This window comes from Oncorhynchus gorbuscha, linkage group LG03, assembly GCF_021184085.1.
Source record: "Oncorhynchus gorbuscha isolate QuinsamMale2020 ecotype Even-year linkage group LG03, OgorEven_v1.0, whole genome shotgun sequence".
In the NCBI taxonomy this organism is placed as follows: Eukaryota; Metazoa; Chordata; class Actinopteri; order Salmoniformes; family Salmonidae; genus Oncorhynchus; species Oncorhynchus gorbuscha.
In genome coordinates, this window is record NC_060175.1 from 22011782 (window position 1) to 22028100 (window position 16319).

Below are 16319 nucleotides of genomic sequence, written 5' to 3' on the forward strand. Positions count from 1 at the left end.
CCCCCCACCTTTTGCAGCAATTACAGCTGCACGTCTTTTGGGATATGTCTCCATAAGCTTGGCACATCTAGCCACTGGGATTTTTGACCATTCTTCAAGGCAAAACTGCTCCAGCTCCTTCAAGTTGGATGGGTTCCTGCTGGTGTACAGCAATCTTTAAGTCATACCACAAATTCTCAATTGGATTGAGGTCTGGGCTTTGACTAGGCCATTCCAAGACATTTAAATGTTTCCCCTTAAACCACTCGAGTGTTGCTTTAGCAGTATGCTTAGGGTCATTGTCCTGCTGGAAGGTGAACGTCCGTCCCAGTCTCAAATCTCTGTAAGACTGAAACAGGTTTCCCTCAAGAATTTACCTGTATTTAGCGCCATCCGTCATTCCTTCAATTGATGAGTTTCCCAGTCCCTGCTGATAAAAACATCCCGACAGCATGATGCTGCCACCACCATGCTTCACTGTGGGGGTGGTGTTCTCGGGGTGATGAGAGGTGTTGGGTTTGCGCCAGTCATAGCGTTTTCCTTGATGGCCAAAAAGCTCAATTTTAGTCTCATCTGACCAGAGTACCTTCTTCCATATGTTTGCGGAGTCTCCCAGATGCCTTTTGGCGAACACCAAACATGTTTGCTTATTTTTTCTTAAAGCAGTGGCTTTTTTTCTGGCCACTCTTCCGTAAAGCCCAGCTCTGTGGAGTGTGCGGCTTAAAGTGGTCCTACAGACAGATACTGCAATCTCCGCTGTGGAGCTTTGCAGCTCCTTCAGGGTTATGTTTGGTCTCTTTGTTGCCTCTCTGATTAATGCCTTCCTTGCCTGGGCTGTGAGTTTTGGTGGGCTGCTCTCTCTTGGCAGGTTTGTTGTGGTGCCAAATTCTTTCCATTTTTTAATAATGGATTTAATGGTGCTCTGTGGGATGTTCAAAGTTTCTGGTCTTTTTTTATAGCCCAACCCTGATCTGTACTTCTCTACAACTTTGACCCTGACCTGTTTGGAGAGCTCCTTGGTCTTCATAGTGCCGCTTGCTTTGTGGTGCCCCTTCCTCAGTGGTGTTGCAGACTCTGGGGCCTTTCAGAACTGGTGTATATATACTGAGATCACATGACAGATCATGTGACACTTAGATTTCACACAGGTGGACTTTATTTAATTAATTATGTAACTTCTGAAGGTAATTGGTTGCACCAGATCTAATTTAGGGGCTTCATAACAAAGGTTGTGAATACATATGCACGCACCACTTTTCAGTTTGTTTGTTTTTTTATAATTTTTGGAAACAAGTATTTTTTTTTCATTTCACTTTACCAATTTGGACTATTTTGTGTATGTCCATTACATGAAATCCAAATAAAAATATATTTAAATTACAGGTTGTAATGCAACAAAATAGGAAAAACGCCAAAGGGGGTGAATATTTTTGCAAGGCACTGTAAACAAGTTCAGGAGCAAAAATGTCACATACGTTGCATGGACTCAGTCTGTGTGCAGTAATATGATTTATGAATGACTTCCTCATCTCTGTACCCCACGCATACAGTAGAATCATCTGTAAGGTCCCTCAGTCGAGCAGTGAATTTCAAACACAGATTCAACCACAAAGAACAGGGAGGTTTTCCAATGCCTTGCAAAGAAGGGCATCTATTGGCAGATGGGTAAAAAAAAGAAAAAAAAAGAAGATATTGAATTTACCTTTTGAGCATGGTGAAGTTATTAATTACCCTATGGGTGGTGTATCAATACACCCAGACACTACAAAAATACAGGCATCGTCCCTAACTCAGTTGCCCGGAGAGGAAGAAAACCACTCAGGCATTTCACAATGAGGCCAATGGTGACTTTAAAATAGTTACAGAGTGTAATGTCTGTGATAGGAGAAAACTGAGGATGGATGAACAACATTGTAGTTACTCCACAATTCTAACCTAAATGACAAAGTGAAAAGAAGGAAGCCTGTACAGAATACAAATATTCTGAAACATAAATCCTGTTTGGAAAAGGTTCTAAAGTAATACTGCAAAAAATGTGGCAAAGCAGTTCACTTTTTGTCCTGACTACAAAGTGTTAAGTTTGGGGCAAATCCAATACAACACATTACTGAGTTCCACTCTCCATACTTTGAAGCATAGTGGTGGCTGCATCATGTTATGGGAAAGCTTGTAATCTTTAAGGATTGGGGAGTTTTTCAGGATAAAAAATTTACGGAATAGAGCTAAGCACAGACAAAATCCTAGAGTAAAACCTAGTTCAGTCTGCTTTCCACCAGACACTGGGAGATGAATTCACCTTTAGGCAGGACAATAACCTAAAGCACAAATCTACAATTGGAGTTCCTTGCCAAAAAGACAGTGAATGTTCCTGAGTGGCTGAGTTACAGTGTTGACTTAAATCTACTTGAAAATCTATGGCGTTACCTGAAAATGGTTGTCTAGCAATGATCAACAACCAATTTGACAGAGCTTAATGAATTTTGAAAATAATAATGGAAAATGTTGCACAATCCAGGTGTGGAAAGCTCTTAGAAACTTACCCAGAAAGACTCACAGCTGTAAGTAGTGCCAAAGGTGCTTCTAAAAAGTATTGACTCAGGGGTGTGAATACTTATGTAAATAAGATATTTCTGTAATTCATTTTCATTAAATATGACAGAATTTCTCAAAACATATTTTTACTTAGTTATTATGGGGCATTGTGTGTAGATGGGTGAGAAAAAAAATATTGAATCCAAGGGTGTAACACAACAAAATGTGGAATAAGTCAAGGGGTATGAATACTTTCTAAAGGCACTATAAACACACAGACACATACAAACAAACACACACACATTTTTTTTCAGGGAACCGTGTGCATAGAGTGTTACAGAGTTCCCGATTGCAGAATTAAATCATGTCCATTCACAAGCATGGATTATTGGAGGAAGGTGCCGAGTCGAATTTCACCTAAAGCCCATAACCATCTAAGCTGTCGTATATCCTAACAACTAACATATTAGTAAACAAATGCTAGCCTATTACAGATGTAGGATCTTCATTTGATCACTCCTTTGTTGCTGATAACTTTCTAGCACCATAGGAAATGCAGATGAGCTTCATGATTTACATAAATTCACTGAAAACACGCAATAACACACGGTTATATTAACAGCATTGCACATCTCATGTAGCCTAAACATTCAAATCCTGTTTCTGCAGGATTATTTTGCTGCAACAGTACTGGTCAAATTAAGATCGTACATCTGTAAACCTATCCTTAATTGCCAATACTGTATTTCCTATTTAGGATCCTATTCTGGAAGGAGGTGAATGATGGTAAGGGAGTTGCTCGGGGCTATATAAGGATCATGTGACTGTCTATGGATTTTCTCCAAGGCAGGGTGTGGCACTAACACCATCTGCTTGCCTTACTGAGCTTTGTCATCGTGATAGAAAACAGAGAAGCTAGCAGCACTAGAGTCCTGCTCTAACAGAATGGGTGAGACCCAGAATGAATGCAATTAGCTACGATTAAATACTTATGGGTTTATTGTCTCCGATACACAGCAGCCCGAGCCGATTGCTGTGTATCTTCAAATGACTTGCACAGGCGCACACTCCCCCTTTTTCCCTCTTCTCTCTCTCTGCAGTGGGGAGTGCTTGTGTGTGTGTGTGTGTGTGTGTGTGTGTGTGTGTGTGTGTGTGTGTGTGTGTGTGTGTGTGTGTGTGTGTGTGTGTGTGTGTGTGTGTGTGTGTGTGTGTGTGTGTGTGTGTGTGTGTGTGTGTGTGTGTGTGTGTGTGTGTGTGTGTGTGTGTGTGTGTGTGTGTGTGTGTGTGTGTGTGTGTGTGTGTATATATATATATAGTGGGGAGAACAAGTATTTTATTTGATACACTGCCGATTTTGCAGGTTTTCCTACTTACACATGCAAATTAATTACTTAAAAATCATACAATGTTATTTTCTGGATTTTGTTTTAGATTCCATCTCTCACAGTTGAAGTGTACCTATGATGAAAGGTACATGCTTTGTATGCATATATATATATAGATGTTCTCCCCACTGTTATCCTCAGCTGATCAGACACACTGGCAGCTGGCAGTATTTTATTCCCTGAATCATGTTGCATCATCCACTGATCCGAGACAATCAGGACCTGGTAAATCAGTCTGGCCCAGAGATAGGGACCGTGAGAGGGAAACACATCCATATGATCAGTTGATTTACTAAATAAGTATTAGTACATGTATCAAGTATTTCTGCAGAAGATGTCTTAGACAATCTCGGCTGTATCTCCTTTTTCTTTTCACTCAATTATCTCTCTCTTTTGCTATCTCTTTCATTTCCCTAATATTTCTTTATATATATTTCTTCTCTGTCTCTCTCTCACGCACACACACTTTTGATGTCCTGAGGCCCTGTATCACTGTAGCACAGGAGCACTGAAGGGCGAGGTGTTATCTCCATGGAGAGTATAATTGCTGAATTATCACTCTGCGCCCCCACACACACACACTCTTTCAGTTTATTAGAGGGAATATCTGCTCTCACAGCCTGCCTAGTTTCTGCCCTACTCCAATCACAGACGTATGCACCTTTAATCTTTCCTCTCTCATCTCATCTCTCCTCTCTATTTTCTCCTCTCTCATCTCTCCTTTCTCCTCATCTCTCCTCTCCCCTCTCTCATCTCCTCTCCCCTCTCCTTTCTCCTCCCCCCTCTCTCATCTCCTCTCCCCTCTCCTCTCCCATCTCTCCTTTCTCCTCTCCCCTCTCCTCTCCCATCTCTCCACACTCCACTCATCTCTCATCTCTCATCTCCCCTCTCATCTCCTCTCTCATATCATCTCTCCTCTCATATCATCCATCCTCTCTCATTAACCAGCAGCAGACCACCCTGCATCCCACTGCTGGCTTACTTCTGAAACTAAGCAGGGTTGGTCCTGGTCAGTCCGCTGTCTTCTGGCTGGGATGTTAAACCCATTGCACTTATCATAAGAGTAGGGGTGTTAACCCTGGTGTCCTGGTTAAATTCCCAACCCGACCCTCATACCATCATGGTCACCTAATCATCCCCAGCTTACAGTTAGCTCATTCCTCTCCCCTGTAACTATTACCCATGGTCATTTCTGTAAATGAGAATGTGTTCTCAGTCAACTTACCTGGTAAAATAAATAAAATCTCTCCTCTCCCAGCATAGAGGACCTGACAGGCTGCAGAGGAGACTAAGTCTGTGTCCCAAATGACACCCTATTCCCTTTATAGTTCACTACTTTTAGTGCACTGTATAGGGAATAGGGTGGCATTTGAGATGCACCTTGACTCCCCCTGGGGAACCTAAACAACAAGGGGGCTCCAGGCTAAAATTGTTCCTAAAAAATACCCTCTCCAATCCTGGGTCTAACACTGAAACTGCTGCATCAGCTCCATAGCAAAAACACACTTACTGACTGACTGACTGACTGACTGACTGACTGACTGACTGACTGACTGACTGACTGACTGACTGGACTGGCTTGCTTGCTTACTTGCTTCAACTGACTTTATTGTCCCCATGGGGAAATGTTGTTGCAGTGTCATGTACACATTTAAAGTTGCATTTAATACAAAACTAAATTGACAATAAAACTTTCATAACAGTTACACACCAATAAAAATAATAATAGTAAGAAATAAGAAGTAAAACATGAAATAAAAAAAGAAGAAAAGACTGGCCTGTTGGCCTTACGGAGTCAATGGGAACATTTGCCCGAGCTTTTTAGGAGGGATATGACACCTGGCACAAATGATTGTCTCGTTCTATTTTTCCTGCCGAGGGGTGCCCTATACCTGCGCCCAGAGGGGAGTAATTCAAAGTCCAGGTACAGGACCCCTCTGTGTCTGAAACTACTGAATATCACCCTCTCCCTTGGCTTAGTTCTGGAACCACAACACATATTCTGACTCACCTGCCTGTGCACTGAAACAGTGTATTTACAGGCATAGCCGAAGGGTGCATATGGTAGGCTGTGTATACTGCATGAATTGTTCAATTATGACGTCACATCCATACACAGATTTGTGAAATGTATCAGATGCTGTTCTAAACCAATGCCAGTGAACTAGTCTCTTCCTCTCTCAGCTGTCTCTGCTCTGACACTAAACTCCTCTCTCAGCTGTCTCTGCTCTGACACTAAACTCCTCTCTCAGCTGTCTCTGCTCTGACACTAAACTCCTCTCTCAGCTGTCTGCTCTGACACTAAACTCCTCTCTCAGCTGTCTGCTCTGACACTAAACTCCTCTCTCAGCTGTCTGCTCTGACACTAAACTCCTCTCTCAGCTGTCTCTGCTCTGACACTAAACTCCTCTCTCATGGGAACATTTGCTGTCTCTGCTCTGACACTGTCTCTGCTCTGACACTAAACTCCTCTCTCAGTTGTCTCTGCTCTGACACTAAACTCCTCTCTCAGTTGTCTCTGCTCTGACACTAAACTCCTCTCTCAGTTGTCTCTGCTCTGACACTAAACTCCTCTCTCAGTTGTCTCTGCTCTGACACTAAACTCCTCTCTCAGTTGTCTCTGCTCTGACACTAAACTCCTCTCTCAGCTGTCTCTGCTCTGACACTAAACTCCTCTCTCACCGGTTTCTGCTCTGACACTAAACTCCTCTCTCAGCTGTCTCTGCTCTGACACTAAACTCCTCTCTCAGCTGTCTCTGCTCTGACACTAAACTCCTCTCTCACCGGTTTCTGCTCTGACACTAAACTCCTCTCTCAGTTGTCTCTGCTCTGACACTAAACTCCTCTCTCAGTTGTCTCTGCTCTGACACTAAACTCCTCTCTCACCGGTCTGCTCTGACACTAAACTCCTCTCTCAGTTGTCTCTGCTCTGACACTAAACTCCTCTCTCAGCTGTCTCTGCTCTGACACTAAACTCCTCTCTCAGCTGTTTCTGCTCTGACACTAAACTCCTCTCTCAGCTGTTTGCTCTGACACTAAACTCCTCTCTCAGCTGTCTTCTGCTCTGACACTAAACTCCTCTCTCAGCTGTCTCTGCTCTGACACTAAACTCCTCTCTCAGCTGTCTCTGCTCTGACACTAAACTCCTCTCTCAGCTGTCTCTGCTCTGACACTAAACTCCTCTCTCAGCTGTCTCTGCTCTGACACTAAACTCCTCTCTCAGCTGTCTCTGCTCTGACACTAAACTCCTCTCTCAGCTGTCTCTGCTCTGACACTAAACTCCTCTCTCAGCTGTCTCTGCTCTGACACTAAACTCCTCTCTCAGCTGTCTCTGCTCTGACACTAAACTCCTCTCTCACCGGTTTCTGCTCTGACACTAAACTCCTCTCTCACCGGTTTCTGCTCTGACACTAAACTCCTCTCTCACCGGTCTGCTCTGACACTAAACTCCTCTCTCACCGGTTTCTGCTCTGACACTAAACTCCTCTCTCACCGGTTTCTGCTCTGACACTAAACTCCTCTCTCAGCTGTCTCTGCTCTGACACTAAACTCCTCTCTCAGCTGTCTCTGCTCTGACACTAAACTCCTCTCTCAGCTCCTGCTCTGACACTAAACTCCTCTCTCAGCTGTCTCTGCTCTGACACTAAACTCCTCTCTCAGCTGTCTCTGCTCTGACACTAAACTCCTCTCTCAGCTGTCTCTGCTCTGACACTAAACTCCTCTCTCAACTCTCAGCTCTGACACTAAACTTCTCTCTCAGCTGTCTCTGCTCTGACACTAAACTCCTCTCTCAGCTCCTCTTGTGACACTAAACTCCTGTCTCAACTCTCAGCTCTGACACTAAACTCCTCTCTCAGCTGTCTCTGCTCTGACACTAAACTCCTCTCTCAGCTCCTCTTGTGACACTAAACTCCTCTCTCCACTGTCTCTGCTCTGACACTAAACTCCTCTCTCAGTTGTCTCTGCTCTGACACTAAACTCCTCTCTCAGCTGTCTCTGCTGTGACACTAAACTCCTCTCTCAGCTCCTCTTGTGACACTAAACTCCTCTCTCCACTGTCTCTGCTCTGACACTAAACTCCTCTCTCAGCTGTCTCTGCTCTGACTCTAAACTCCTCTCTCAACTCTCTGCTCTGACACTAAACTCCTCCCTCAACTCTCTGCTCTGACAATAAACTCCTCTCTCAACTCCCTGCTCTGACACTAAACTCCTCTCTCAACTCTCTGCTCTGACACTAAACTCCTCTCTCAGCTCCTCTTGTGACACCCTAAAACGTTCTATGCAGCAGTACAGAAAATTGACTGCAAATGGACCAAACCCAGATCTGACCTACAGAAACGTGGGGGGTCATTTTTCAGTCCGGTGACAATGTAGAGAATAGAGTTGTATTAAACACAATGGTGCCAAAGACACATCAATAGGCACAATGTCACTATCATTAATGCATGGCTTTGCTTTTAGAGTAATTTGCATTAAGGGGACTGAATAGCTGAGAGCTGAGTTTTTGTTAATACACAGCCGGACATGTCAAAGCAACTGTGAAAGTAACTGTAGCTATACCCAACTATACACAGAGTCACCCAGTTAGCTGCATGGAGTCTGTATGAAGACTTTGCTTGGACTGTCCAAACGAAACCCATGATGGTAGTGATTATGACTCTACCTTGTTTGGTAAAGTAGGACACACACACAGATAGCCCTGGATAAACAGTCCCTTCCTCCTCTCTATTATGCAGTCCCTATCCCCCACCCACTCTCCAACTGAAGATAAGCCAAACAGTGGTGGCCCAAGACACGCCCTGGCCCCTGGCCATTCAGCAGCACCAGACCAGAGCACCGTGAACTGTAACTCTCCATCCATTCCCTCATCTGTCTCCCCAGTCCTCTCAGTAAAGGGTACGGCCATCCCTCAATGTGCCAGTGATTATATACACCATACATCAGACCACAGCAGCAACAGGCAACAAAGACATCCAGGGGCCTGGATTATATCACTGTTCTGAAGCAGAATTATTCAATAAAAGATTGTGAAGCTCCACAAAAGCATTTTATTATTCTACTTGCTCTGTGCTGTGGGGATTTTGTTTATTCTATGGCAACAGGCTGTCAGGGAAAGAGAGAGGAGGGAAGGATAGAGAGAGTAGGGAGGGAGAGAGTATAGAGTAGGGAAGGAGAGAGATAGTAGGGAGGGAGAGAGAGTAGGGAGGAAAGGGAGAGATAGTAGGGAGGGAGGTAGAGAGAGTAGGGAGGGAGGGAAAGAGAGTAGAGAGGGAGAGATGGGAGAGCAGGGAAGGAGGAAGAATTTGACATACATGTCACCCAAGATACTCTAAAGGAATTGCATCAAAACAATGGATCTGTATTGGTTTGTGACTACATACTCTGCAAGAACAGACCTCAATTAGTCCTGGTAGGCTGGCATACTGACTGTTCAGAGCAAGGTTATTATAGTTTTGTGATTTAATATTATTTTTTTATAACTATTCATTTTTAGATTTTTATTATAAATTCAGTTTAGTTTCAGTTAGTTTTCAGACGTGATTTACTCGTTTTTATTTAGCTTCAGTTTGATAAAAAAATATATATATATTTTGTTTTTTAATTATTTATAGTAGTTTTAGGGACTATGCGCGGGAGGCTAGGAACCATTTACAGTGCCTCCAGAAAGTATTCAGACCCCTTCACTTTTCCACATTTGGTTACAGCCTGAATTTAACATGGATTCAACTGAGATTTTGTGTCACTGCCCTACACACAATACCCCATAATGTCAAAATGGAATTATGTTTTTAGAAAAGTTTGTAATTAAAAATGAAGCTGAAATGTCTTGAGTCAATAATTAGTCAGCCCCTTTGTTATGGCAAGCCTAAATAAGTTCTGGAGTCAAAATGTGATTAACAAGTCACATAATAAGTTGCATGGAGTCACTCTCTGTGCAATAATAGTGTTTAACATGATTTTTTAATGACTTCCTCATCTCTGTACCCCACACATACAATTATCTGTAAAATCCCTCAGTCGAGCAGTAAATTTAAACCACAGATTCAACCACAAAAGAAGGAAGCCTGTACACAATACAAATATTCCAAAACATGCATCCTGTTTGCACTAAAGTAAAACCACAACAACAAAAACATGTTTAAATTACCTGAATAATGAGCGTTATGTTTGGTGCAAATCCAACACAACACATCACTGAGTACCACTCTTCATATTTTCAAGAATGTTGGTGGCTGCATCATATTATGGGTATGCTTGTCATTGGCAAGGACAAGGGAGTTTTGGGGGGGATAAAAATAAACATAATTGAGTTAAGCACAGGCAAAATCCGAGAGGAATGTCTGGTTCAGTCTGCTTTCCAACAGACACTGGGAGACAAATGCACCTTTTAGCAGGAAAATAATCTAAAACACAAGGCCAAATATACAGTTGCTTACCAAGACAACATGGAATGTTCCTGAGTGGTCTAGTTACAGTTCTGACTTAAATCGGCTTGAAAATCTATGGCAAGACTTGAACATGACTTTCTAGCAATGATCAACAACCAACTTGATAGAGCTTAAATCATTTTTAAAAAGTATAATGTGCAAATATTGTACACAGCTGTAAACACTGTCAAAGGCATCCATAGACTTGGATAGGCATAACATCTCTGTATCTGTGTCACGATGGTATCAGTGCCCCGATGGGCAGCGCCATTGAGGCCATCTCCATCTTGAAATAGTCCATTTTCTTCTTCAAAAGTAAAATTCATTTGCTGATCCCTCCTGATGACCCAGCTGTCCTGACTCTAACCTGGGTCATCAGGAGGGATCAGCCAATGAAGTTGGAAGTCCTGCCCAGCTGACTAAATCAAAATGGTTAAAAGTCCTCAATGGCCCTGCTCATGCTAACAAATGATTATTGCCACTAGAGGACTCCATACAACTCCATAGTCAGGACATAGGTTTGTTTAGGTTAAAATTATGAATCAATCCTAATGTGACTTGGATTTAAAGGATAACTCCCTAGACTGGTGCAATAAATATAGTGGAAGGAAACTCCCAGGTTTACTCCAATCCAATGCTTTATTTTACTTTAGTAGATGTACCTTTACCTTTATCTGACAGAAAGAGAGGGGAAAAATACAAATTAAGTCATGGCACATTGAATATGTTATGTTTTTGTCATTATAAACATGTATGTCTATCCAGAGAGACATCAGGGATTGTAACATACTCTGTTTCACGGAAACATGGCTCTCCCGTTATATACTGTCGGAGTCGGTCCAGCCATCTGGATTCTCAGTCCATCATGCCGACAGGAATAAACATCTCTCCGGGAAGAAGAAGGGCGGGGATGTATGTTACATGATTAACGACTCATGGTGTAATTGTAATAACATACAGGGACTCAAGTCCTTTAGTTCACCCGAACTAGAATACCTCACAATTGAATGGCAACCGTATTATCTCCCAAGAGAATTCTCTTCGGTTATTGTCACAGCCGTGTAAATCAAGCCGATACCACGATGGCCCTCAAGGAACTTCACTGGACTTCGTGCAAACTGGAAACCATGAGGCTGCATTTATTAAAGCTGGGGATTTTAACGAAGCAAATTTGAGGAAAAGGCTTCCTAAATTCTGTCAGCATATCGACTGTAGCACTCACACTGGGAAAACACTGGACCATTGCTACTCCAACTTCCGGGATGCATACAAGGCCCTCCCCCGCCATACTTTCGGAAAATCTGACCACAACTCCATTTCGCTCCTCCCTTCCAATAGGCAGAAACTCAAACAGGAAGTACCCGTGCTAAGGACTATTCAACGCTGGTCTGACCATTCGGAATCCATGCTTCAAGATTGTTTTGATCATGCGGACTGAGATATGTTCCCGAATACCTTCGGGGGAATAATATTGACGTGTACACCGAGACGGTTACTGAGTATATTAATAAGTGTATAGGAGATGTGGTACCCACTGTGACTATTAAAACCTACCCTAATCAGAAACCGTGGATAAATGGCAGCATTCGCACTTAACTGTTAGCGCAAACCACCGTGTTTAACCATGGTAAGGTGACTGGGAATATGGCAGAATAATAACAGAGTGGTCATTCCCTCCGTAAGGCAATCAAACAGAGTCGCAATTCAACAGCTCAGACATAAGATGTTTGTGGCAGGGTCTACAGTCAATCACAGACTACAAAAGGAAAACCAGCTATGCCGCAGACACTGACGCCTTTCTCCCAGACAAGCTAAACACTTCATCGACCGCTTTAACACAGTGCCACTGACGCGGCCAGCTACCAAGAACAGTGGGCTCTTCTTCTCCGTGGTTGACGTGAGTAAGACATGTAAGCGTGTTAACCCTCGCAAGGCTGCCGGCCCAGACGGCATCCCTAGCCACATCTTCAGAGCATGCGCAGACCAGCTGGCTGGTGTGTTTACGGACATATTAAATCATTCCCTATCCCAGACTGCTGTCTCAACATGCTTCAAGATGGCCACCAATGTCCCTGTTCCCAAGAATGCAAAGGTAACTGAACTAAATGACTATCGCCTAAGGATCAAATCACCTTTAAGGATCAAATCACCTCTATCTTACCTGCCACCCTAGACCCACTTCAATTTGCTTACCGCCCCAATAGGTCCACAGACGATGCAATCCCTGTCACACTGCACACTGCCCTTCCCATCTGGATATGAGGAATACCTATGTAAGAATGCTGTTCATTGACTATAGCTCAGCATTCAACACCATAGCACCCTCCAAGGTCAACATTAAGTTCAAGGCCATGGATCTGAACCCTGTCCTGTGAAATTGGGTCCTGGACTTCCTGATGGGCCGCCCCCAGGTGGTGGTAGGAAACAACACCTACACTTCACTGATCCTCAACACTGGAGCCCCACAAGGGTGCGTGCTCAGCCCCCTTCTGTATTCCCTGTTCGCCCATGACTGCATGGCCATGCACGCCTCCAACTCAATCATCAAGTTTGCAGATGACACAACAGTAGCAGGCTTGACTAACAACAACGATGAGACAACCTACAGGGAGGAGGTGAGGGCTCTGGGAGTGTGGTGTCAGGAAAATAACCTCCCACTCAACGACCACGAAACAAATGAGATGATCCTGGACTTCAGGAAACAGCAGAGGGATCACCCCCTGATCCACTTCGACGGGACACCAGTGGAGAAGGTGGAAAGTTCTTCAGTGTACACATCACAACAAACTGAAATGATCCACCCACACAGACAGTGTGGTGAAGAAGGCGCAAAAGAGTTTGGCTTGTCACCTGAAACCTTCACAAACTTTCATACATGCACAATTGAGAGCATCCTGTTGGGCTGTTGTGGCAACTGCACCGCCCACAACTGCAAAGGCTCTCCAGAGGCTGACGAGGTCTGCAAAACGCATCACTGGGGTCAATCTACCTGCCCTCCAGGACACCTACAGTACCCGATGTCACAAAAAGATCATCAAGTACAACAACCACCCAAGCCACTGCCTGTTCACCCCGCTATCATCCAGAATGCGAAGTCAGTACAGGTGCATCAAAGCTGGGACCGAGAGACTGAAAAACAGCTTATATCTCAAGGCCATAAGACTGTTAAATAGTCAACACTAGCACAGAGGCTGCAGCCTACATACACAGACTTGAAATCATTGGCCACTTTAATAAATGGAACACTTTTCACTTTAAATAATGTCACTTTAATAATGTTTACATATCTTGCATTGCTCATCTCATATGTATATACTGTATTATATACTATACTCAGTCTATGGCGCTCTGACATTTCGGTCCATATATTTATATATTCCTAATTCCATTCCTTTACTTAGATTTGTGTGTATTAGGTATTTGTTGGGAAATTGTTAGATATTACTTGTTAGATATTGCTGTACTGTCGAAACTAGAAGCACAAGCATTTCGCTACACCCACAATAACATCTGCTAAACACATGTATGTGACAAATAACATGTTATTTTATTTGAGTATGTGTGTACACATACCCCCTTTTACCTCTTCCAGGTATTTCCGCAGTCCACATGGGGCACTTAGTGCTCTGCCAGGTTGACCCTTCGGCTGGACAGTGACCCCAGACACAATCTTCGAAGCAAATAAGCTATATTTCTGAAGTACTGTGGTCAAGACCCTTGCTGGATTCATCAGTCTGGCATCTTCCTGGTGTCCTGCTGCTCCATGGCTGAACTCTCTGATTTGCTCATGTTAAAAAAGACTCTGCTTCCCTCTAGGGCTGGGACGATACCAGCATCGCGGTACTTGTTAGTAAAGTGGCAACCAGATTTTTTTTTAAACCTAATGTTGTAAACAAACAAAATGATGTTGTCATCCAGTCACATTTATTCATTTTCCAAGCTATAGTACACAATATTTTACATTCAGCAGGTTTTTGAAGGACCAAACAGTTGGTCCTGTTTTCATTTTTTGCATTGGAAAAAATATTGCGATACTGGTATTGTCACAGACTTACTTCCCTCATCAGTGGTTCCATGTCTTTTGAGCGAAGTTCCAGAGACACACTTGGATCCATCTTGGCAATCTGCTGCAAAGGTTTTGTGGAAGTTGGATGCCAAAGGATTCAGTATGCATACGAAGCACTCACGCAGCGACTTCAGGAGGACCTGTGCCAACAGTTTTGCAATAGTAGTTGACTGCAAGTGCGCTTCAAGGTTGAGAAGGCACGGCACCACATCAGACAGCGACTGGCTGTCAGTTTGAAATGCTCCATGACATTGGATTTAGGTTAAAGGTTGGCTGAAGAAAAAAAGTTCCCTAAAGTTGTTAACATTTTGCAAATCAAATCAGTTTTCCACATTGATTTAACGTCATCACATTAAATTGTTTTGTTGAAATGAAGTGGAAACAATGTTGATTCAATTTAATTTCAACAACATCTATGTGACAACGTTGGATCAACGTGGAAAACGGATTGGATTTGCAAAAAGTTATTAACATTGTTTTTTTTTGCCAACTTTGAACCTAAACCCAATGACATGGTGAAATGTTTTGTTGACTTGAAGTAGAATTCACGTTAGTTGACAACTCAACCAAACGCAGCAGCTACTCTTCCTTGGGTCCACACAAAACATGAAACATGACATAATACAGAACATCAAAAGACAACAGCTCAAGGACAGAACTAAATAATTGTTCAAAATGGCAAAAGGCACACGTAGCCTACATATCAATACATACATACAAACTATGTAGGTCAAATAGGGGAGAAGCGTTGTGCCGTGAGGTGTTTATCTAATTTTTAAAACCCGGGTTTGCTGTTCACTTGAGCAATATGAGATGGAACAGAGTTCCATGCAATAATGTCTCTATATAATACTGTATGCTTTCTTGAATTTGTTCTGGATTTGAGGATTGTGAAAAAACCCTGATGGCATGTGAAAACATTTTAGAACAGTGTTTTACCGCAAATTGCATTATGGAACACTCACGCGTAGACCTAGCGCCTTGTTCACATTGCTGCACCAAATTGTGAAGAAATAATAGTTTATCAACATTTTAAGCAAAACATTCTTATCTGTTCCATCAACTTTATTAATTGGTACATCATATACCTCCATTACACTACGTTGATATGCATTGTGGAGATTAAGAAGTGAGTATATGCAATGTACACTATAAAATAAGTGGGTATACGGTGTATACTTGCGTTTACCCTCATATTACCACCAGGCACTCTGTCAGTGACAGTCTGTACACTGACTAAAATCCCCGTACAGGAAGAGGGGAAATTGTAATCCCTGACATGCAGATTAAAAATGCATGCAACTGGAATAGCACTGGTTCAAGTGGTGGCACCGACAATAATGTCAGTGTGTCTGTGCAGTGGTAGGCTTATCATAGAAGTAAGTCTATGACTTCAATTAAATGTAATATGACAAATAACCAAAGTGTGGCAGGAACTCAACTCATCCTTGTGCGCTGACAACTATTAATAAAGGACAAATACAGTGCAAAATGGATGTCAGACATAAAATAAGGTGTTATTACCTCTTTATAAAATAGCTATAGTGTTATACATGTTGCAGTGAGGCTATCATCCGGAATACCTAGGATAGGATAAGTATCCCCCCCCCCCTTTAAGATTTAGATGCACTATTGTAAAGTGACTGTTCCACTGGATGTCATAAGGTGAATGCACCAATTTGTAAGTCGCTCTGGATAAGAGCGTCTGCTAAATGACTTAAATGTAAATGTATACAGTGGGGTCCAATAATTATTTGCACCTTTGATATTGATGAGCAAAAATAAATACAAATACTGAGCTATATTATATGTTATAAAAATGGATGTTATACTAATACAATTGCTCAGAGAAAGATATTCAGTTTAACAAGTAATAAAACAAAATCTAAAAAAGATATGGGTCAAAATGATTGTCACCCGTTTTCAGTA

General features: G+C 42.6%; 1 protein-coding gene across 2 annotated transcripts in view; it reads right to left on the minus strand.

Annotated features, from left to right (window-relative positions):
* LOC124028075 (serine/threonine-protein kinase WNK2-like) overlaps positions 1-16319 on the minus strand; it is a 59431-nt gene that overhangs the window by 41169 nt on the left and 1943 nt on the right. The gene's annotated exons all lie outside the window — the stretch shown is intronic.